The sequence below is a fragment of the Pteropus medius genome, unplaced genomic scaffold (assembly GCF_902729225.1).
Source record: "Pteropus medius unplaced genomic scaffold, Ma_sr-lr_union100, whole genome shotgun sequence".
NCBI lineage: Eukaryota > Metazoa > Chordata > Mammalia > Chiroptera > Pteropodidae > Pteropus > Pteropus medius.
Genome location: NW_024342473.1, coordinates 4065850 through 4090500, shown reverse-complemented (window position 1 = coordinate 4090500; position 24651 = coordinate 4065850). Strand labels below are relative to the sequence as shown.

Below are 24651 nucleotides of genomic sequence, written 5' to 3'. Positions count from 1 at the left end.
TCATTACAATACTGTTACATTAACCTAGTGATGTAAGTTATAAAATGTTTGAGCATTTTCCCATTTGGCGGGAGGGGAATCAATGTTTCAAGTCATAAAAGGAAATGGGAGAGAAAACACCACAGAAAGCAAAGGATCTAATGGTCATACCAACAATAGTCTTATGTGCATGGTTCAGGATAAAGATGAAATGGAAAAAGCTGGGATCCTAAACTTACTCTGTGTACTGAAATATTTGCTAGTTCCTTACCACTAATGGTTCTAGGCATGCTATCTATTTTGCATTAAGGGTAAAGAAATAAATGTTCTCATTGGATAGAGTTTCAGTGTAGACTGTGAACACATGATAACAGAGATTCTGTCTTATTCAAATTTTTATGCCAAGCATAGAATATAGCATTTAATGCTCAGTAAAGATTTATCGAATAAACGAATTTCTGCCTTTGAATTTTATCCCTAAGAAACTTGCAGCAGTAAGTATAGACAATAAAACTATTTTCTATATCTTTGCAAAATCTTTTGCATCATACTCATGTATAAATAAAAGTATAAACATATGCAAACATTAAGCAAATTAGACTAAAATTTCCTAGCTTCTTATATAATTGCAGTGGTTTACAAATTGTAGTCTCTGGGGCCCTTGAGGTTCTGCAGAGGTGCCTCCAAGGTTGGGGAGGGCTTTATGGAGGATGAGCAGAGCAAAGAAGGTTAACAGGCAGAGTTTGCTCTTTTACATCTGCTTTAAACCATGCATTCCATTTTTATATTTTGTATTTAGTTGTGTTCTATGTAAAATTTTTACATAAATGCACTACTAAAAATAGTGTGGAAACACGGATCTTCAACAATAAATAGGTGACACTGTCATTATTGCTTCAATCACAGATATGGAAAAAGTCTTTAAAGTATGTTCAAAGAAGTCTAATTTTTAAAAAAAAAGGTTAACCATCGTTCCAAGGCAAAAGTTATCTTAATGACATCCTTCAAAAACAGAAGGGACTGGAATCTTTTCTTCATTTGTGTCAATACCAGTGCCCTCTGGAGGCAGGAATGCATATTGCCCTTGAAGTAAAGAAGATTATTTTATTCAATATTCATTGTAATACTGTGCAAGGTGCTAGGAAAAGAAATTAATAAGGCATGATCCCTTTCCTTAAGGAGTTTACTAGACAGCACGACAGATATGCTAATATGTCTTTTATTCTCTTAGAGAACCAGTTTTACCTATAACCCTCACAAGAACAGCCCAGCATACTAGACTTCATCCTTTCAGTCATAGTAATTATACCAACGGCAGACAACTTATACAAATTCAGCATATTATGTTTTCTCTACCTGAAATATGGAATTAGATCACTGATTCTGAGTCATTGAGCTATGGAGGAGAGATGGAGAAATATGTAGCAAAAGAGGGTTCAAGCTGCCACCTGGGCAAGATAAAGCCACAAATAGACTAAAATTATGAAGGAGCACCGACGGAGGGCTTTGAAAAGATAACTAGTTTGCAGATGTGAATGGAAAAAATGTGCAAATAAAAAGAATAGAATATATGTCCTTAAAGACAGAGAAAAACTAGAGCCTTCTAGTCCCTGGAGGCCCAATGATATTGCTAGCAAGTGGATTCTATGCTGTTCCCAGGATCCTTACGATGAACCCCTTTTTGCATAGTTAGTTAGAGAATGTGGGTTCCTCGTTCTTTAGCCAAATAATTCCTTCACTTGGAGAGGGAGATTGACAGGCAAACTATATACACAACACTCTGTAAACCATGCAAATATTATTATTTTCATTTGAATTTTTCTCTTTATCTTTCATTACTCATTCTCTGTATACCTCTCTTTCCCATACTAATGATCGGCTTTATACTCTCTCTTATTGCATCAACTTCACTTTCCGATGTTAAATATTAACTCTATATTTCTCCAGTGCTTAAAGGCAATTCAAAGACATCGTGTCACACTAACCTTTCCAACATAATCTCAATTGTGTTGTTTATCTGTATTATGTCAGTAAGAAACAAAATTCGCATTAGCTTTCTGGTCAGAGATTCTGAATACTAAAGTTGGAAAATTTCTTAATAGTGAAATAAGAACTGAAAGAGGAACAATTAATTTTGTAAACAATATTTAAGAAAATATTCTTGGAGCTTTCAGATAAAATGTGTTTTATAAAGGACTCAGGACTTGAGTGTGTTCTCAGTGGCTGGACTCATTCTGCGCCCTCTCCTTCCCTCTCCTCTTACCTCTGCCCTCGCTCTGCTCTGCCCTCTGAAGAGAGATACTCGCCATTTCTCCAGCAAGCGGCGAGGACTACAGAGGACTGAGCCACAGGGCTCCGCTTCGTCTGGCTGCCGGAGCATGCCGCTGCCTGGACCAAGGGGTCTGCCCAGGCGGCGGAATACGACCTATACAGTACCTATGATTCATTACACAGTACCACCTATAGAGAAAATCCTCATGAAAACTGACATTCAGCTAGCTCTTCCTTCTGGATGCTATGAAAGAGTAGCTCCACATCTGGCTTGGCTGCAAAACACTTCATAGATGTAGGAGCTGGTGTCATAGATGAAGATTATAAAGGAAATACTGATGTTGTACTCTTTAATTTTGGCAAAGAAAAGTTTGAAGTCAAAAAAGGGTGACCGAATTGCCCAGCTCATTTGTGAATGGATTTTTTTATCCAGAAATAGAAATTCAAGTGTTAGATGACACTGAAAGGGTTTCAGAGATTTTGGTACCATTTGAAAAAATTAGAATTTATGTCAAGAACAGAAAAAGAGAAAACATTTTTTAAAAAATAGTTTTTGTTTAGTGTTGGTGTTTTTCACTTCTGTAAACTCAATAGCTTTAGCTTCTAAAAATATTTGGTTCCCTTACAATCAAGGAAAGGGTACCCTTTTGGGATCACATAAAACTTTACTCTTTTGTGTTTTTCTACATTTTATTGTTTTATAAATCTGCATTGTAACCTAATACCAAAAATTTTTTCAAATGTACATCAATTACAGGTCCTTTCCCCAAAACTGTATTATTTAATTCACTAAATGCTACCTCTTCAAGAACTTCTTTCAGTTGCTTTATAAATCATAAGCAAAGCCTTTTAATCAATAAATTTGAATTCTTTCATAGATATGAATTATAAAAAGAAGTTAATAAAAAGAAGTTAAAATTTAAAAAAAGACTCAGGAATCTATAGACTACTTCTACTAAGTAAAAAATATTTGAAAGTTTGATATGAATTTAAAAAAATGAAATGCAGTTAGCTCTCCAAATCATAAAAACAATAGTCTTTTATACATTTAAGCTACATGGGCTTTGGCTTTCAGTTCTAAATGTACCCAAGTGAGGCAATAATAATTAAGGCCAAGAAAATCCTGGGTAGTAATGACCAAACATGAAGACCTGATGGTCCCAAGGGCAGTGCTGGACCACTATTGTCTACTGGGTCTTAAGAGATACCATGAACTGAAACTTCTGCTTTGATCACAGACTTAAAAATGATGCAGAGGCAAACATGGAGCAAAAAGATGTAGAGAAACTGAAACTCTTGTATACTGTTGTGGGAATGTAAAATGGAACAGCCACTATGAAAACCACTATGGAGGCTCCTCAAAAAACTAAAAGCAGAAATACTATATGATTTAGCCACTGCATTTCAGGGCATTTAGCCAAAAGAACTGAAAGTAGAATCTCAAAGAGATACTTGCATTCTCATCTTCATTGAATCATTATTCACAATAAGCAAAATATGAAAATAATCTAAATGTCCTCCCATGGAAGAAAGGATAAAAAATGTAGATACAATGGAATATTATTCAGCTTTAATAAGGAAGGAAATTTTGGCACATGTACAACATGGATGGATGACCCTTGAAGACATTATGCTAAGTGAAATAAGCCAGTCACCAAAGGAACATATTGCATAATTCCAGTTACATGAGGTATCTAAAATAGTCAAACACACAGAAGCAAAGAGTAGCATGGTGGTTTCCAGAGACTGCGGTCGAGGCGAAATGGTGAGCTGTTATTTAATGTGTGAAAAGATTTAGTTATGCAAGATGAGTAAGTTCTAGAGACCTATTACATGACATTTACCTAATATAGTTAACAATACTGTAGTGTACACTTAAAAATTTGTTGAGAGGAGATTTCATGTTAAGTGTTCTTATCACAATAAAAAAATAAGTAATAAATGAGCTCAGTAAAGATGTAGCATATACCATAAATATTTAAAAAACCAGTATCTCTATATATTAACAGTAAACAATCAAAACTGGAACTAAGAAAATAATTACATTTCCAATATCATCAAAATTAATAAAATACTAATAAATAAATTTTAACAAAACTAGGAAACTTTTCTTGTAAAAATTATAAAAATTATTAAAAGAAATTAAAGATCTAAATAAATGGAAAGATACTCCATTTTTATAAATTGAAATTCTCTAAATTGCTAAAATATCCTTATTCCTCAAATTGATTTACAGATTCAATGTAATCACTATCAAATCCCAAACTTAGGGGAAAAAAAAAGGTAGAGGATTCGCACTTCCTGATTTCAAAACTTACTACAAAGCTACAGACTTTGTCTGTAAATTAAGACTGTACAGTAGTGGCATAAGGATAAATACACAGATCAATGGAATAGAATTGAAAGTACAGAAAAAAACCCTCGCAGTTTTAGTTAATTGACTTTTGAAAAGGGAGCCAAAACACTTTAATAGGATAAAAAAATTTGTTTCAACAAATGGTGTTGGCAAACCTGGATTTTCATATGCAAAAGAATAAAGGTAAACCCCTTTTTCACACAATACAATAAAACCAAATTAAAATGTATCATAAACCTAAACACAGAAGCTTAAATGCTAAAATTCTTAGAAAATATTGGAGAAAATTTCCATACCCTTAGATTAGGCAAAGCATTCTTAAATATGACACCCAAAGACATAGTAGATAAATTTGACATCATGCAAATTTTTAAATGTTGTGCTTCAATGGATACCATTAAGAAAATGAAAAGACATCCCCCAGATTAGGAGAAAATATTTCCAAATCATATGTCTAATAATGGACTTGTACTCAGATTATATATAAATATCCAAAACACTTTCGATTTAATAATAAAAGGATAAAAACTCAATTAATGAATGAGCAAAGGATCTAAATAAATTTTACTCCCAAATATAAATTGCCAATAAGCACATTAAAAGATCATCAACCATGAGAGAAATGCAAATTAAAACCACAATGGGATACCACTTCGCACCCACTAGAATGGCTATAACCAATATATATATATATATATATATATATATATATATAATAACAAGTGTTAGAGAGGATGTGAAGAAATTGGAAATCTGATACATTTCTGGTGAGAATATAAAATGATGTAATATTTTGGAAAACAGCCCGGCAGTTTCTCAAATGACTAAACAGAGTTATGACTTAGTAACTCCACTCCTAACTATACAAACCAGAGAAATGAAAACATATGTTTACACAAAAACTGGCACACGAATGTTCACAGTAGCTTTATTTATAATAGCCAGAAAATGGAAATGACCCAAATGGCCATCAAATGATGAATAGATAAATTAAATGTACTTAATGACAACAGAATATTATTCGGCAATAAAAATAATGTAGTTATAGATGCTACGACATGGATAAACCTAGAAAACATGCTAAATGAAAGGAGCTAGTCAAGACCTAGTCTCAAGAGACCACATATAGCGTGAAAGTCCAGAGTAGGCAAATCTGTGGAGACAGAAAGTATATTAATAATCGCCTGGGGTTGGAAACTGGGAGGAAATGAAAAATAACTGCCAATAGGTATGTGCTTTTTTTATGAAGGGAATGATGAGAATCTTCTAAAATTAAATTTGGTGACAGTTGCACAAACCTGTGAATATAGTAAAACTACTGAATTGTATATTTTGAATGAGAAAATTACGTGGCACGAATTAAATTTTATTATATTATAATTGTATAATAAACATATAATTATATATCATGTATATGAAATAGGTAACAGTTCCATATTTTAAGTAGTTACATTAGTATTTTAAGTAGTAGTAATAGTTTAATATCTAGGATATAATAAGTATCTACATCCTAATAATTTTAGCAGCTGTTTGAAACAAATACACATGACTTTAATGAAGGCAATAATATATATTTTTTATTCTCAAATAACCAGTTACTAATGGGATTTGTGTTCCTCTTGGACTGTACAGAACTTCTCAAACCTTGAAATCATAGTGGACACCACCACCCTCACTTCTTGCTCCATATTGCTATTCTCTCGCTACTTGCTTTTATTAAGCAAACTTTTAAAATCCAGCTTCGTAAATATAAATTATCATCAAAAGGAATAAAGCACAATCTAATGCTTAGAAATAAAGTTCTTTGAGCTAGTAGTTTGCACTGTGTCCAACAGATATCTAAACAGTTATCGAGTATCTTTGTGTTTTCCTTGAAAAATTAAAATATCTTGTGATGCTTCTCGGTGACCCTCCTATGAGTGTTACTGTGGCACCCCACTCTTCGTCAACAGTCATTCTAGTAGATAGACTCTGTAGGCAGCAGAACATGGATTCACATGCCTAATTTTGTATATACTAATTCTCCACATGAAATTAAAGTGATGGGTACTTTAATCAAAATAATGTCAGTCTCCATAATAGGTTGCAATGTCATCAAAATTCAGAATATTGTAAGTTTCATCATATTCAAATTAAAATTAAAAGGTAAAATCAGGCCTGGTTGGCAAAATGAAGAAACATGTTAAATTTTGAAAGAAGAGTCATTCCAGAAACAATTTGAATTTTGGCAAAGAATTAGATAAATTATTAACACTCCCTTTCTAAAGACCACTTTGTTAGACAATTACCTGGTCTCATCTAAACATAAATCTGTAGGTGAAAAGCACAGTTGTTTCATATATTTCACAGAAGGTTTGAACTTTTACATAACTTTGGATTTTGAAGCAAGTATCTGAAACTTAAGTTACATTGTAGTGAGACCAAATTAAAGCATAAAATTCATTTCAGATACAATTCAAGAGAAAGATAATGATCTGTGAATATGTTATTCTGTCACTGTGGTTTCCTGAGGCATTAGAGCCTATTGATTAAGAATCCTAGAATTGGCTTTAGGCTAATAGGGAATCAAATCCCGACTGGTCCATTCACTAGTTGTTTTTTAATGTCCCCAAGCTTAGTCTCATAATCTATGAAATTAGTATAATAATATCATTTTCACATGTTTGCTATAAAATCAAATTAACAAAACATAAAACACTTAACTCCTAGCATAAACTAAGAACTCATGAATTCTGGTAGTAATCACAGTTGGTATATTTAAGAGAATTATTAATCCTTTTAAATTGCCCTTAATATCTAAATTCTAAATTCAGAACATCTATTCTTAAAAGAAAATAGGCATCATTTAGGTCTTTGTCACTTGCATTTAATAAAAAGGCCATTCCATTAAAATGGTATTACATAAAAAAAGGATTTTTGCTGGGGGTATTTTTTAGCAGATTAGCCATCCTAATTACATTTTGCTTGGGCTAATGTTAAAATTAGTTTCTGTTCCCTAAGCACATATCAGCCGATAGCAAGGATAAGCAGACTGGCAACTTTCTAGGCAATGGAAAGAAACTACCTACAATTAGAGATGGGTTTAATTTAATTCACAACAATTAGCTTATACAGAAAGATAAATGTGAATCAATGGTACTCAGAAATTTTTGATGGGATTCTACACACACACACACACACACACACAAAATCGTGTTAATAAGCATATAAAGGGGGAATATCACAATTGATTTTAAATCATACACTGGAAAAGAAAATATTTTACATTATAAACCTTACTTTAATTATAAATGAGAAATTGTTGCTTATGGTTTTATTCAACATGTTATAGAAAATTAAGACAAATGATGAGTTGGTCTCTCTAAATAATTTAATGAAATCACATCTTGATATTTACCAGTCATTTTTAGATGTACGATGCCCTAAAGTTTTGTCATGACTTCTAATAGCCTATGTTAAATATTTACAAGGATGACAAAGCAATCACATTTGATTCAGTTATCTAAATGAATTATCTGAAGGTGAAGGTTAGACTGAAGATTTTTTAAATAAGATCAAGGATCCATACTAATATTTTATGCATGAAAAAGTATAGTAGTAGTTGATGACCAAGAAATATTGATTAGTTGACATGAGCAGCTTCAATAACAAATAGCTTTCTTCTTGCTCTGACTTTAAAATATCTTCTCCTAATAACTGAGTTTTCTAAAACTGGCTTTTCCTGACTTCAAAATATTAAAAATAAAATTCAATTCAACTGAACACCTATTATGTACAAAACACTGGATGATGCAGAGCCTTCCGGAGGATACTAAGGCAATACAGAAAAAGCTCTGCCTTCACTATCTCTCCACTCCCAAGAAGTTTATAATTAATTAGGGAAATTCTTCTCAAAGTGTAATATGCATAAGATTCACCTAGGGATCTTGGTTTGGGGTATGGTCTAGGATTCTGCATTTCTAACAAGCTCCCTGGTGATGGCCATACTGCTGATTCACAGACTACCTTGGAGAGCAAGGGATTTAGAAGCTGAATAGTATAATTGATAAGAATGAGAGAAGCTCCATAATAGGCAGAAAAGAAAGATTGTTTTAACTAGTAAAGAAGGTGGGAGTGGGAGATTTAAAGACTAGGTCATGGAACAGTTAGTATTCTTGTTATGTTGAAGACTGAGGACAATTTTAATGAACATAGATCATCGAAAAAAGGCAATTTAGGCATAGGAAAAAGACCAATAAATGTCAGGGTGGACTGGGCATAAAATGCAACATGTTTGGAGAGAATGCTAAATAATATGAAGCAGAATATACAGTTCATGAGGGGGGAATAAAACAGGTTCATAATGAACAAAAAATAAATACTATGCTATTGTTTTCACTATTCGTGTTAATAATCATACCAAGTCTATAATTGCCCTGTCACTTATAAAGTATTTTCATATCTGTTATCCTCAGCATATTCTTATAATAACCTCATGACATAGATTTTGTCATCGATGTTGTAACTCATTTACAGATGAGGCTTCTGAAGATAACAGGTTAATTGTCTGGAACAAAGTTAAATAGCCAGTCAGTGCTGGATCCAAACTCCAAAATTAATTTTTTGCCCCACAATACACTGTCTCCAGTAACCATTTGTAAGGTAAGGCAAAAACAACATATTTTAACTATCTGGAAGCAAAGTACTCTTTTTATCTAAGATCTATTTTACCACAGTGGTTAGGTGACAAGAAAACCCTTGTTTTCTCTGACATTAATGGGATTTCAACTAATGCCTCAATGTTTTATATGATATAGCTTGCTGGTTGAGTCAGGTTCCTTACAAGGATAAAGAAGTAAACTATTCCTAGTTCTCTGAGAATTTGGATCAGGAATGTGTATTGAATTTAAAAGAACCACATATTTAATCAATACATAACTGTTATATGCCAGGTATCATCCACCTAGCATATAAATTATAGAACACAACCATAAAAGTCTCTCTTCAATAAGCTGCCATATTAATCTAGAGAAGTATAGAAGATGAGACACCGTTTAATTTAATTACAGCTTATCGTAAAAACACAGGAAAAAAATTAAGTGAGAATGTTTGGAATAACTGCAAAGTCTTAATATTTTAAAGAAATTCAATTATATCCATTATAACTACACACAGTTATTCAAAGTAGCTTAAAAAACTTAAATTTGATTTTCTGATAAGGTTAACAGATACCTGTAGTAACAAAGTCAATAAATCGATGAGTTTAACTTATAAATGGCACTTATATATTTGTAAACATACATTTTGAGATTATGGCTACTTAAACCTTTAAAAGTTTTGAACAATCATTCACTTTTGTTTTAACAGTTAATCTATAATTTATATTGATGAAGTAAAAGTAATATTTATTAATTATTTCAACTGACTTTCCACAAATACTAAAAGCATAAAGTATATCAGTTCTATAAGTTACAGCACTTTTAATTTCAAGATCTTATTATTAGGAAAATGTGAATCTAGTATATACAAAAAAGTTAATGTATAAGGAGAGTGTGTGATTTTCATATGTAAAATGATTGGCTAAATGGCAACTCTCTTTTAATAAGTACTTGCATATGAGAGAAAAAGAAAATAATTAAAGCCTATATATTCCCTAAATGTAATGCATTGAAACCTCTTAAAAATCAAATTAAAAAATTGCAATGAATATAAATATTTCTTTAAAAACTCTAATACAGTGTTAAAAACCTAAGCTATTTTAAACATGAGTTTTGAACACTCTAAAGCGCTGAAAAAAATAGATTTTCATTCTCACTTTAAACTGCATGCACAGTATAATGATTAGTCTCTAGTATTAATGCAAGATTTAAAAAATTGTCAAGTTAAACTAACATCCTTTGTAAAAGTTACTTACATCCTTCTCATTTTTCTCTTTTATATTACCAAGGCAAAGTTCAGAAAATAGCAAATGGCTGAAAAATGTTAAAAAGAAATATATTTAATTACATGCACATACACACATCTCTACATCTGTCTGTCTTTCTGCCTATCCATTCATCTATCTATCTATCTAATCACCTATCTATTATTTATCCATCATCTATCTTATACCAGAAGCTCTAGTCATGTATTTATCAGTATATATAAATCACAACTTTATTAGAAAACTAAAGTTTGTATAGTATTTGGTACTTTTTTGCAGTTTTTAATTAGTTTTTTCTTCTTATCTTGACATTTTCATTACATACAATTTTGAAATAGCATACTAAAACTAGAAATAAAAAGGTGATTATAGCAAGCTCAATTTGGGCACTTTTACTGCTGGTTAAATTTTCATTGGTGAACACATTTTACTTAAGTGAACACATAGGCTTCTTTCTGAGTGTAACACCTAGTAGGCATGACACAAAAAGAAAAATACATAAAATAATCAAAATTTAATATTTGTTTTTAATATTTATTTTTGCAATGATAAAATACAGAATTTAAAATAGTAAATAATTTATCATGCTTGCACAGTATAAAAAAAAAACAAAAATATGATTAAGACATGTAAATATCATGAGTCTACTGCTTTAATATCACCATAGGTACTTATTATCCTATTAACTATACTTTCTTCTTGATATTATAAGATTCAACTCAGTGAATAAATATTTAAACTTTGTACCATGCATAGCATTATGTTCTATTGAGATTATTGATGGTGCTTCTAATTTTGACCCTGAAGAAAATCAATAAACTGATGTTGAAAGACTTAAATGGTATACACCCTCAGACAGGAGTATACCAAATTACCAAGATAATAACTGTCTTCAATTTCAGAACCGAAGCGTCCTACACATAGGATACATCCAATAAAAAAGATAAGAACAACAGGGAGGAGCTATTTTTAGAAGGAACTGAGGAACCATTGCATGATAGATCTGAAGCCTCATTGCCTACTAAGTCCTGCTCCTAAAATGCATAGAATTCTTGTGCTCAGTAACAGGAGAGATTATTGAAATGCAAGTTGGTTAGATGTCCAGTATTTCTTTACAAGCTATGAAAATTAATTATAGGCAATATTTAAAATTAAGTTATTAATTTTGAAATGAGGAAAATTAATTTAATATTCAACTGTGATATCCAAAGTATAATCATATTGATACCATGGAGAGATAGCTAAATTTTAATATAAAAGTTAGCTTTGGGTTCATCTTGAACTGGTTAGCTAAAATTCTTTTTTAAGTTTCTAAGGGAAAAAAAATTCAGAATGGATAAAAGGACTTCCTAATTTACTCTTCAAAAGTGATTATACCTTTCTTAATCATGGGCATAAATCTAAAAGTTTGTTTAAAAGTTTTTATATATGGCAAAATGTATGTGTGTATATGTGTGTGTTGTGTGTGTGTTACACATGAAAACCTCAGATAATGATTAACTGATTATGGATAATTATTTACAAGAAAAAAGAATCTAACAGTCACTGAGTTCTTTGTCTCAGGCATTGATTCTCCTTGACTTTTAATTTTCTGCAAGATTGTCTGGCTCCTGCTTACTTCTCATCTCTCTCCTTGCTTCCCGTCTCTCAGGGCCAGCATTTTCTCAGTCCTTCAGTGCCTCCTCCTTATTCTGTTCCCTTTGATTGAAATAAACTTTCCTCTTCTCCGCAGTTAATTCTTACTCGCACTTTAGATTATAGAAAACCTGCCCTTTCTTAATATTTTATCTGATCAATATTAGTAGCCCCATTAGAATGTAAGATATACAAAGGTTGATATGTGGGTTCTATGTCTATCCTTCCTCACTAGTGTAATTACAGAATCTTGAAAAAACATTTTTTTTTTAATGAATGAGTAATCTATTTGTACCATTTATCACACCTTTTTTTTTATCCTATGACCAAAATTCATGTAATATTATCATATTACTTTCCAAGTCATTGTGTGCATTTTGTTTTTAGAGCAGCAATTTTGAACATGGCTCAAAATTTCCAAAAGCAGCCATTGCTAGCTGAGTTTGGGCTTTCAAATTTAAAATAAAATAAGGAAAATGAGATAAACTGTAATAATGAAACATTTCTTCATAGAATGGTAGTCAAGTAAATTGTAAAACTATAACATTTTGGAACAAAATCGAGTCCTTTCTAAAATTTTTTTTGAAAAATTGCCAAAACAAACAAAACAATAACATTCAAAAACAAATAAACTTAAAGTAGTGCCCTTCTGAATGGGGGTGAGTGACCTTGTGATAAGAGACAGTGTAACATGTCTGGGGAATGAAATAAGTGAAGGCATAGGGCAAAAGATCCTCACAAGTGGTGGCTACCACAAAGCACTCAATATCCATGAATTGTTGTAGCATTTGGGAGCTTGAATTTAAAAAGGAAACATATTTTCAAATGTTGAGTTGCTTTCAAATTAGAAATTAACTTTAAGGAGATTTTATATATATATATATATATATATATATATATATATATATATACACACACACACATATATATATATACACACACATACATACATACATATCAATCACATGATTTAATCATCTAATTGATATATATTTAAGTATATTTAAGTCTACTAAGAGACAAAAATGTTTCATAACACTTTTAAAAATAAAAGTAATTGCTATAAAGTGTTTTTTAATCATTAACTACTTTTTTTTTTTTACATTATTTCTCAATAAGAAATATCTGGTTATCTTCCCAGTTTTTTAGCATGCTTCAAGAATGAGACATTTTGGAAATGAACAAAAACACATTATCAATATAATGAAGTCAAATGACATGCCAGTGTCCACAATCTGAAAATTGAGTGCTGTCCATCTTCATGCACTACAAAGATGAGAACCATTATTCCAAGTACATATTTTATCAAAAAGTTTGAGACAACCAGGAGGTAGTAAGAGAATGTATCTTTTCCCTAAATAAATTTCTAAGTCATATGTCAGGGATATCATGTATTTTAGGTAAATTAACAAAACACAGGTACCTGTGTAAGTCAAGAAACAGCAATATTTCAAACTCTAAGAGCTTGCTGGTTTAACAATTATTTTATAAGTGATTGCAGATAAAAATTTGTCAGGCTGCCTATAATAAAAAGTTATGAAAATTAATTAAATAACATCTTGGTCATTAACTATTTTTTAAAACATTATTACTTATGCAGTATTATGCCAATCCCATACTTAAATTTACTAAGTTCAGTGCTCTATTTAGGATCTGGTTTCCCTTGGGGAAAACTGTTAAATAAACAAAAACTGGACAAGAAGCACTATCAGAATAAGGCTACTTTTATACAAGACAGAATGGCTTCCACTTACTAAGAGTGTACATTCTGCTCCACTATTTATGTTTTTAGATTTTCATACAGCATATTTAATCCTCACATCAACCATAGAGAGTTACTATCCCCCTTTTAAAGATGCAGAAATTGAGGCTTAGATAGGTAAAGTGACTTTCCAAAGGAAATGTAGCTAGTAAATAAAAAATAAGCCATCTGCATCCAAAGTCAACACATACTTAACAAAAGAATTCCTACTATATTTGACAAAAGTGAAAAGCTTACTGAAAGAACTCAACACAGATGAATAAAGCATAAGTAGCATTTCCCTACCCCTTCTAATTTCAACACCTTTAAGTAACCAATGTGAACAGTCAACTATACTCTCCCATGCTTTTCTTAAGCTCCAAAAATAAGACCATATGTCACCATAATAATTTGGGACTGATTTTTTTTTTTAAGTGTTAAATTTCTCCATTTAGAAACACAGCATGTTTTCATATCAATCAAGCATCTATAATTATTCACATAATTTTTTATCCTTTAACAATGTTACAATGTGAACCTTGTGATTCTGAGCCAATTGTGTAAAATTTTTAAGTGCTTTATAACTTTCTCCTTTCTTATGAATGAAATTTGTATTTTCTATTTTAATTTTTAAATGTTCATAATAGTAAAGGTACATTTTAAAAAATATTTTTTCTTTAAACTGTTTACTTGTTTATTTGTTCTAACCTACTTTTAGTTTTCCAGGCCTGCTATTGAATCAGCTGCAAATAACAATTGTCCCTTTTTTCCTATTATTAATATCACTATTAATAATAATAAAATATTATTAATATTTTTGTGTATAGGTGGTGATGATATTAACAACAACCTAAGAAACAATGCTGAATCAAAAGAAAATGTACTTAATATTGTACTTAGATTTTCAAATTCCAAAATTTGTGCAAATAAATAATGTATTCATACATTTTATCAAATGTTTCCCAACTTCTATACATAAATTCACATTTGTTGTGTATATTAATTTGATGTCATAATAGATGATACTGGTGAATTTCTAATTTTCTAATTTTACAATATAAACTTATCCTTCCATTACTGGAACATACACTACTGCATCTGGAATTAGTTTAATATCTTTTGACTGCCAACATTTTATTTATTGAGAATTTTTAAAATTTGCAGTTTCTCTGAACTTCACACTTTTTATATAAATGTTTTATAATATCATAAGTATTCCAAAATCTTTTGTACTATGGCTTTTGCACCTTTTATAACCTGACTTTATATTTTCATTTTGTGCCTTATTTTTTTAATTGGGCTTATCATTGTCCAATTTAATATGTCCAAAGTACTAAGTTTATTCATCCTTTCTATGAATTTAGTTTTCTATTTAGTTTTATCTTTATTATCTTCTACTTTTTAAATTTTTTATTGGTTTATTATTAATTAGAACATTTAGATTACTTGTGTTCAGTCTTTTTAAAATTTAAATATTTTAGGCCATATAATACATTTTCTTTCCATACAGCTTTAGCTGTATTCGTTGTAAGGTATTTTTTCTAATAAAAATTTTGCTTTTCATTATTCCAAATTCCTCTTTAATCTGGGGCCATTTAGCAAAATATTCTGTTACTTTGTTTTCCCAAAATGGAAAAGATTTTTTTCTGATGGTGTTATTAGGTGTTTTTTTTTTTAATCTTTGTTTTTGTTTTCTTGTTCTGTTGATTTCAAGTTTACTAAATTCCAATAAGTGTGCACAGTGGCTTGCCACATCTGCATGTCCTAGGTTGCAACCCTTTCTTTTTCCCCTGAATAAATCCTTTTTGGTGGTGAAACACCTAATTAATGTTATTTTTCAGTCGACATTTGGGGACTCATCTGGGATTCCAAGAAGAACAACCCTACCAGCTTTGGAACGTTCTGCACCTGTTGCCTGTTGACCTGGACACGAGCTGTTCTCTATCCATGCACCTTCCTTCTGACACATGAGATGACACCCAGAAGAGGTCCTTCCTCACATCAAGGGACAAAAAGTTGCTGAAGGTAGAAGACCTGACTGTTGTTCAGCGATGCTTTTAGAGAAAGACCTTGATCAAAAGGGGAGTAATAAAGAGCAACTGGAACTTTAAGCAAACATAAATCAGTGAGGAGAGTTTATGGGAGGAGCTAGGGCTTATAGAAGTTCTCACACTCTATGTAATCATGAGAACACTACAGGAAAAACTGTTCATAATAAAGCTCTGTGGTTCTAATTTCCCTTTCCCTTAACTTCCTTTTCCCTTCTATAATTACTCCTCCATCTTGGCATGCAGGCCAGAAAAAAATCCTTTTTTTTTTTCAACAAATAAATCCTTTTCGGTAATGAAAAAAATTCCAATAAGAAAATGTGACCAATTAAATATATTTAGATTTTCTTTCTTTTTTGGCCAAAGACCACATTTTGTAAAGATCCAAGACATAACAGAAGAACATTCACAGGTATCTCTGTGTTTAAATGGTATGCGGTATTGGCATCTTATATGTAAAACTGAAGGTAAGCATAAAATATGATGGCAATTTAGCCCAACTTTTGAGCTGGCAATTCCAGGAAGGTATATGCTTTAGAGAATTATTATACCTGTTTACTAAGAGCTCTGCTAAGTATTTTCCATGAACTGGCATTATCAGCATAACCCGAAAACTAGTTAGAAATGCAAATTCTCAGGCTCTAATTCAGTCCTACTAAATCAAAATCACCGGAGGTGGGCCTGAAAATCTAACATTTACCAAGCTAGTGTTTGAGAAGCACTTCAGTTAAAGACATGGACTCCATTGTAATTGACTGTGGACGTTGGTTTATAAGTTTGCCCTAAAATGTGCTGGTAACTTGCTTCGCTTTTGTTGTTCTTTGAAGATGCAGGGATGTACAGAGTGACAAATTTTACATCGTCCTATATGCACCTTCACAGCTGAGGTGAAACATGTGTCCTTTTTGTGGTCTACTTAGGGACATTGTTTTTGCATTTTTATGGTGTGTGTGTGCATGTGCTGTTTATAAAATCCCCCACATGTAGAGCTGAAGTGATACGCGGTATTCCTAAGTGTAAGAAGCTATAAAGAAACTTATGGAGAAAATACATATGTTAGGTAAGCTTCATTCGGTCATGAGTTATAATGTTGTCTATGAGTTCAATGTTAATGAATCAACAATATACATTTTATAAGTTGTCTTTAAACTATATCACACATAAAACAAGCTTATATATTGATTGATTGAGAAAAATATTGTGACCAGAGGGTCCCAGGAACCTAAACCTGTATTTCCCCTAGGGGCAATGATTTAGTATTGGCTAAGTCAGTGTTCTAGTCAACTTTATAAAAATAACTACCATGAATAATGAGAATAGACTGTAGATAAGCACTGCCTATATTGGATATATGAAAGAAAAGAAACAAACAAACAAACAAATACAAAAACAAGAAACCAAATGCCATTCACAGGAGAATAGGTACATGAATAATGGTATATTCACATGATGAAATATAATAAAGCTGTGAAAATTAATAACATTAATACTTATGACATGATTTATGTATATATAAATATATTAATATTGTGATGTGAACGACAAAGTGATATAACGTTAAATGAAAAAGAAAATCCCAAGAGCGGAAATTCAACATGATAATAAGGTCCAAAAGCATGCAAAATGAAACAATATATTGATTATGGACACAAACATATGTGTCAAACCATAAGTGTTAAAAATAAAGAAATGGTAAATGCCAAATTCAGGATGGAGTCACTGCAAAACTAAGAGAAGACAGAGTGACATGATAGAAGAGAAGCATTTACATAGATAAAAGTTGAATAGTGTGTATAAAAATATTCAAATTATAAAAATATAGGAAAGTAAAAATGAATGGATGAATAGCTAGAATGTAATTAATTAATTAAAGGGTATGCATGACAAATGATGATTATATCATCAGTCAAGATTTTTAATGAATCATTATATATACCATAGTTTTAAAAAATCAATGGCAATGTTATCCTTATTAAATTTGATTAATTGTTATTATCACTTACTACTTAAAAATTTTAAAACTGAGATGCAAAAATGTCAAAACATTGTGTTTGGAATGCGAATGTAAGAATTATTAACTCAAAATAAAATGTTGGTGTATAAACAGTTTACTGAAAGTTAAAGACCATAAATATCATTAAATAAAAATAATATATTTATTTTCTAATTCAAAGTTTACAAGGCTCTTCTATATATATCGTTCAGTTTGAATCTATTCTCAGGCGTTGTTATTTATAGGGTAAGAAAAGATCTTTAAGAGGTTAAAAAAATCAAAGTACAAAAATCTAGGACTTCTGATTCCAAATCTTGTGATCTTTCAATTATGTAATAACTGCAAGTCTTTCAAGCTGCAGTTATTATAATCCCTAATATATGTATATGTACATATAATTATAAAACATTTTGGAGTACATTTTTAAAAACTGATTTATATAACCTAATAATATAAAGCACACATAAGGTGAATACTGTCTATGACAAAACCGAAAATTATATATGCAAATTGTTCATATGAAATAACTGAACTAATTTCCAAGATCATTTCCCTGATCAACTGACTACAGCCTTACCACAATAAAGACACCAATGAACCCACTCTTATATTTACTCGTTTTAAATATTTTTAAATCATCAACGATTTCATTAACCACGGAACTTCAATCTAGTGAAGAGCACTTTGAGTGATCTTCACAACTGGTCAATTACTGAGAGTGAACTTTCAACTGTAAGTGTTTTATATATGGTATAAATCTAAGATCAGCTTTAAAAACCTAAGTGGCTATCAACTTGATCAAATAATTAGTGCACAATTTTCTAGTCCATCATGAATCAGAATGCAAATATATTGCTTCAAAGACGTTCAGCATGATCGGACCACTACACTTGAATAATATTGAAGGAAATTTTAATTTCTGCCTGAATTAAAATCAACATAACACAGAGGAAAGAGCCATACAATATTTTTCATTCCTTCCTTTTCTAGGAGATTGTCTGTGGACACTTGAATTTACTGTGCTAAATAATATTGTTCTAAGGAAAAGCCTCTGTAAATTGCTGAAAACGCTGGAACATAAAATAAAACTCAGTAGATTTACTGAAAATATTTTTTCCCTTCACTTAACATGGTTACACAATGTGTCAATTATCTAGTCACTTAGAATTCTCAGGAAGAAAGAAACAACTTTCTCTATAGAGAATCAGTTGGCTTTCATAATACTCACAGACTATTTGCATAATAACACCGCTACAGCTGCAAGGTTAAATCCATTAATTTATTGGGAACAGAACAGGCTGTTCTGGTTGGCTGTTGCAAAAATTGCTTTTTTGCACTTGTCTTCTCCACCATCAAGTATTTGCTGCGAGCTCACAATTACTGTAGCAAAGCCTATGTTGCCAAGCGAAGAACCTTATTTAACATGGAAAGTGGCGAACACTTCACTTTCTGAAAATGAAAAAAATTAATCTTGAAAAGCTTCCTAATTAACATTTTCTCCTTCACCAGTTGTTTCATAGGATAAAGTAGAAGATGGCAATTCGGATGAAGGTTAACTAGATGAACCCATTTCCGCAGCACCTCTCAAGTGCAAATGTCATCCCTAAACAGTTTCTCTTTACAACTAGAAATAATCTCAAAACTTCCTTAGTTATTTTCCTTCTAAATTGTAAATTTAAAAATAGAATACTTATTTCTAAAAGTCATTAAATGAATAAATCATCTCTTGAAGTTCACTTTATATATTTAAGAACTGCTGTTTAATAGAGGTAAGACAAATTTATGGCAGTTTTATGAATTCATAGCAGAAATCATTAAAACAAGAAAGGGGTAGACCAAAAGCTGAACCACATCTTGCAAACAAACTGTATTCAGCCACATATTGATAATGCATATAACCTATAAAATAATATGACTAAATTGAGAAAAATTTTTTCCTGTCCAGGATTACTGAATCACAGGAAACAAAAATTAATAATAACTCACAATATTTTTAAAATAGAGAATTTATAAAATGTTTACTTTTTTAAAAAAGGATAAAGTCAGTTAAAAATATAAATAATAACATGCATTTATGTACTATGTTCATCTCATACATTGAATTCCAAGATGAGAGGAGAGTCAGCCAAAATAGCAGAGACAGAAGAAGAAAATGGAAGGAGATAGGAAGTAGGGAGGGAGATATGAAGTTGAGGAGAGAAAAATGATAGTACAAAAAACAAACCCTTTTTCTTCATCAATCTGATCATTTGCCTCTCCCTATACTTACTATGGACCCAATAGAAAGGCAGATAAGTAACTTGAAGGGAGTTTTTTCATTTTTTCCACAAAAAGCTAGTATTCAATACATGTTTTCAGTATTATGCTGGAAATCCATTAAAAAATATGACCACCATATAAATATGTGGGTATGAAAATGTAGGACATTTGAGTAAAACTAGGAAATTTTCTTTTGAAACAAAGAAAATATCACAGTATTTATACATTTTCAGCATTTTCAATACAAAGTCATTTTTAACTTGCCAATTTTCTGTTCCTCTTTCTTGGTTCAAGTCAAATACACTCCCATCTATGAAGCTATCCCAGATCCCTACAGGCTAAATTAAATGTTTCTTCTTCCCAATTCTCTTATTATTTATTCTTACTTCTGCTATGAAACCAAATTTGTATTAGAGTTAAATTGTGAGTTTCTTGAAGGAAGATGACATCATTTACCTATTAAACCCAACGTCTTGAACAATGCCTTTCATAAAGTGGGCTCGTGAAATATATTTGGCGATCAACGTTGAAATACTTCCAGCAGAAGGTATTCTGTTGGCCTAATTCTATGTATCAAAATGTATCCTTTTCTTTCATTAAAAAAGTAATAATAATACACATGACATTAACTGAGACCGACCAGCTTTTAAGATGGCCTAATCAATACAGTAGCCAGAGTGATTTTGTGAAAGCGTACATCAGAGTGTGTCACTCCTCTGTTTGAAAGCCCACAATAGTTTCTCATTTCACTCAGAGAACAAGCCAGAGTCTCAATTACACCCTACAAGTCCCAGGACCCCCCTCACTTCATTTGCTTCCATCCCTTTCCCTTCTATTCTTTTCCCAATCCTCCATTTGAGTCACAGTGACCTTCTCAGTAGGCTTCTCTCACCACAGGGCGCTTGCCTTTGCTGCTCTTATGGCCTGGAAGACTCTCCTCTTAGACAACAACATAGTTCAGTCTTTGATCTCCGTTAGGTGTTTACTGAGAAGTCACCTCGGTTAGATCTTTCTTAGCTACCTGATAGAAAATTATGCCCCCTTCACACTTTCTATTCTTTTTCTCATTAGTATGTATTTCTCCCTGACATATAATACACAAATAGGCACATCATCATCATCACCATCACCATCACCATCATCACCATTAGATATACTTATAGATCTCACAGAAGCATAAGCTCCAGAAGGATAGGGATTTTTTTTTTATTTACTCAGTTTTATTCTGAAATAATTGATAGAATCTGACCCATAGCAGGCCCTCAATAAACATGTACTGAATGTTGATTGAATCAGTAAAATGTCTACATATCTTTTAACAAAGTTCCTTTGGGTAGATACACAGATGTTTGTTGGCATTTGCAGCCCTTTTCTACTTTTCAACTTTTTATAGAAATGGCTATATTCTAAGGCTAGAGGGTAGAGAACCAAGTTTAACTATTATCCAATGTGGGAGAGAAGAAATGTAAGCACTGAAATGCATTGTGTTGGGGCAGCAGAGTCACACAAGGACAGAAAACATCTGAACCACAGTTGTCTCTTGGCTTACCTTCATAAGAAAGTTTCCAATACCCTTAGATTAGAACTTAGCTAATGTATATGCACATATCAGATAATTCACAGATATATTTGCATATCTATGTTCATAGCAACACTAATCAAAATAACCAAAAGGTGGAAGCAATCCATGTGTCCATGGATAAATGAATGTATAAAGAATATGTAGTATATCCATACAATGGGATACTATTAAGCCTTCGAAAAAGTTCCGTCACAAGTTATAACATAGATGAACCTTGAGGACCTTATGCTAGTGAGATAAACGAGTCACAAAAGAACAAATGCTGTATTATTCCACTTCTATGAAGTAGTTAAAGCAGTCAAACTCATAGAAATAAAATGTAGGGTAATGATTGCCAAGGACCAGGGAGAGGGAACATGGGGAGTTGTTCAATGAGTATGGAATTTCAGTTTTGCAAGATGAAAAAGTTCAAGAGATAAGTTGCATAATAATGTGAATATATTTAACATTACTAAACTGTACACTTAAATATAGTTATGATGGTAAATTTTATGTATCGAGTTTTTAGCCACAATTAAACTTTTTTTCTAATGAAAAAAATAGTGGCTATAGCTCTTCAGTGGAAGGTAAATCTAATTTGTATCCACAATGCATATTTGTGCTTTCAAAGGGTGTTTCCATGTCGGTTTATTTAAAGAAAGCAGATATTACAAACAAATAAAATAAGTTAATAACAATTGGAAGCCATGAATTTTGAGCCATTCTTCATGGGCATTTATCTATAAAGATACTAACTTTCTTAAAAATGATAATAAATTTTATGCTGGAAAAGCTTTTTTAAATTAGAGAAAACATTGTAGTTGTTTCAGAAGTAATAATTCAATAATTGTTAAGTACTTAAGACTTAAAATTCGCTTTTGGTGCTTGTAAATAGTTGAAAATAATTCAAGTTCATTTCTTACCATTGGCAACTGCTGTACATCTATGAATACTGAATAGACACAGTGTACTGAGAATGTTAATTATAAAAATTTATTTTTGACTTAAGAAACATCTGGTACCTATATGCTATTTTGCTATTCTATGCTAACTATATCCAAATACAAATGAGTGTGTATTATTTATTTTCCCACATGTGCAGGTTAGCGATTGAATTGTCCCCTTAAAAATATGATGAAGTTCTAACTCCCAATACATGTGAATGTGACCTTATTTGGGAACAAGTCTTTACAGAGGTATTCAAGTTAAATCAAAGTCATACTGGATTAAGGTGGACCCTAAATCCAATGGTCAATGTCCTTATAAGAAGAGGAAAATTTAAACACAGACAGAATATCATGTGAATACACAGACAGAGAACAGAAAGATGCATTTGCAAGCCAAGAATGCAAACGATTGACAGCAATGACGAGGAAGTAGAAGAATGGCAGAGAACAGATTCTCTCTCAGAGACTCCAGTAAGAATCAACCCTACCAACACCTTGATTTTGGACTTCTAGCCTCCAGACTATGAGAAAATAAATGTTTTAAGCCATTCATTTTGTGGTATTTCTTATGGCATCTGTAGAAAACTAATACAATATACATGTACATAAAGGAGTTTATGGACACTGTATGGACACTGGAGTTTCAAAAACCTGAATTCAAACTTGGCTCCATTGATTACTTTAGATATGATTCTGAACAAATTACTTATCCTTTCTGACATTCATTTTCTCCTGTAAAACTGCAATAATTGCATTGTAAAGATTAAGAAAAATAGTATGTAATAACCAGAACCTGCCACATGATGAGTTTGACAAATTAATAAAAGTAATAACATCTGACATTAGAGCTAGGTTGCATATACTACACTCAAATGTGCCAGTACTTTTACTTACCTTCATGTTTTCTTCATGTTAAATTAAATATAGTAAAACTAGTTTCTCAAGGAAAATATAAAGTCATTCACCTAAATCCACATCCTACATGTTTTTAAGATTCTAAACTGTCTAATGCAAAATGAATATGATTGCAAACACCAATACATACTTATGTTTTCAATGACCACTTTCATTCACTACCCACTCACACTATATTATTTCTTATAAAAGTACGCTGTCCTTGGCTCTTCATTAAATCACAACTTCCATTTCTATAGAATATTTTTCCTGTGATAGCAGAGCTACTTCCCATTAATTATAGTACTTATTCAACCTTGAAAATTAATAATTGTTTATAGATCACAGTGGTTGCAATTCAGCATTTTAGGATGACACATAGAAAACTCAATGTAATTTTAGACATCACAGATTAGGAAAGTCAACGACAAATTCATGTATGTCCATAGAAATATGTGTAGAAGAGTAAATGTTCTAGCAAGCAGGGCAAATGTGAAATGGTTGTGAGAAGTAGGTTTAGCTTTCATACATAGTCTAAAGGGCACAGAAGAAATAACTCTGTTCAAATATGTAAAGGTTTTACAAATAGGAAAGTGTCAATTTATTCCATATTGTTCAAAAAACAATATTTGGGTCATCAGAGCAAAATTATATGAATGCAGATTTTGAATCAATATAATAAATAGCTTTATAATAATTTGAGCTCTCCCCAAATGAAATGGACTGCTTCAAAAACAATACAGACATTCCTGTAAAGGTTATATCATCATCTGCCAAAAAAAGTGTATGATTTGGTTATAAAAACATTTCAGTTCCATGATTTCATGACAATTTAGATAGGAAAAATTAAACTCATTTTATAGCTATCTTGTAGAAATATAAACTTTCACAGAACTGACCATTATATTGAAAATCCATTAATAAAATTTAGCTTCCTTGATTCAAAAGTTAAATTTCAAAAGATGTCTAATAAATGTATCAACAGTTAATCAAACTTATTAGTCATCTAGAGGAAAAAATATCATTCATCCACCAGAATGGCTAACATTAAACATTCTGACAATA

The 24651-nt window shown here is 31.5% G+C and overlaps 1 protein-coding gene and 1 pseudogene across 2 annotated transcripts in view; one reads left to right on the top strand and one right to left on the bottom strand.

Annotated features, from left to right (window-relative positions):
- NAALADL2 (N-acetylated alpha-linked acidic dipeptidase like 2) overlaps positions 1-24651 on the bottom strand; it is a 1088713-nt gene that overhangs the window by 915264 nt on the left and 148798 nt on the right. The window lies entirely within an intron of this gene.
- On the top strand, positions 1601-15806 carry LOC120604624 (deoxyuridine 5'-triphosphate nucleotidohydrolase, mitochondrial-like; annotated as a pseudogene).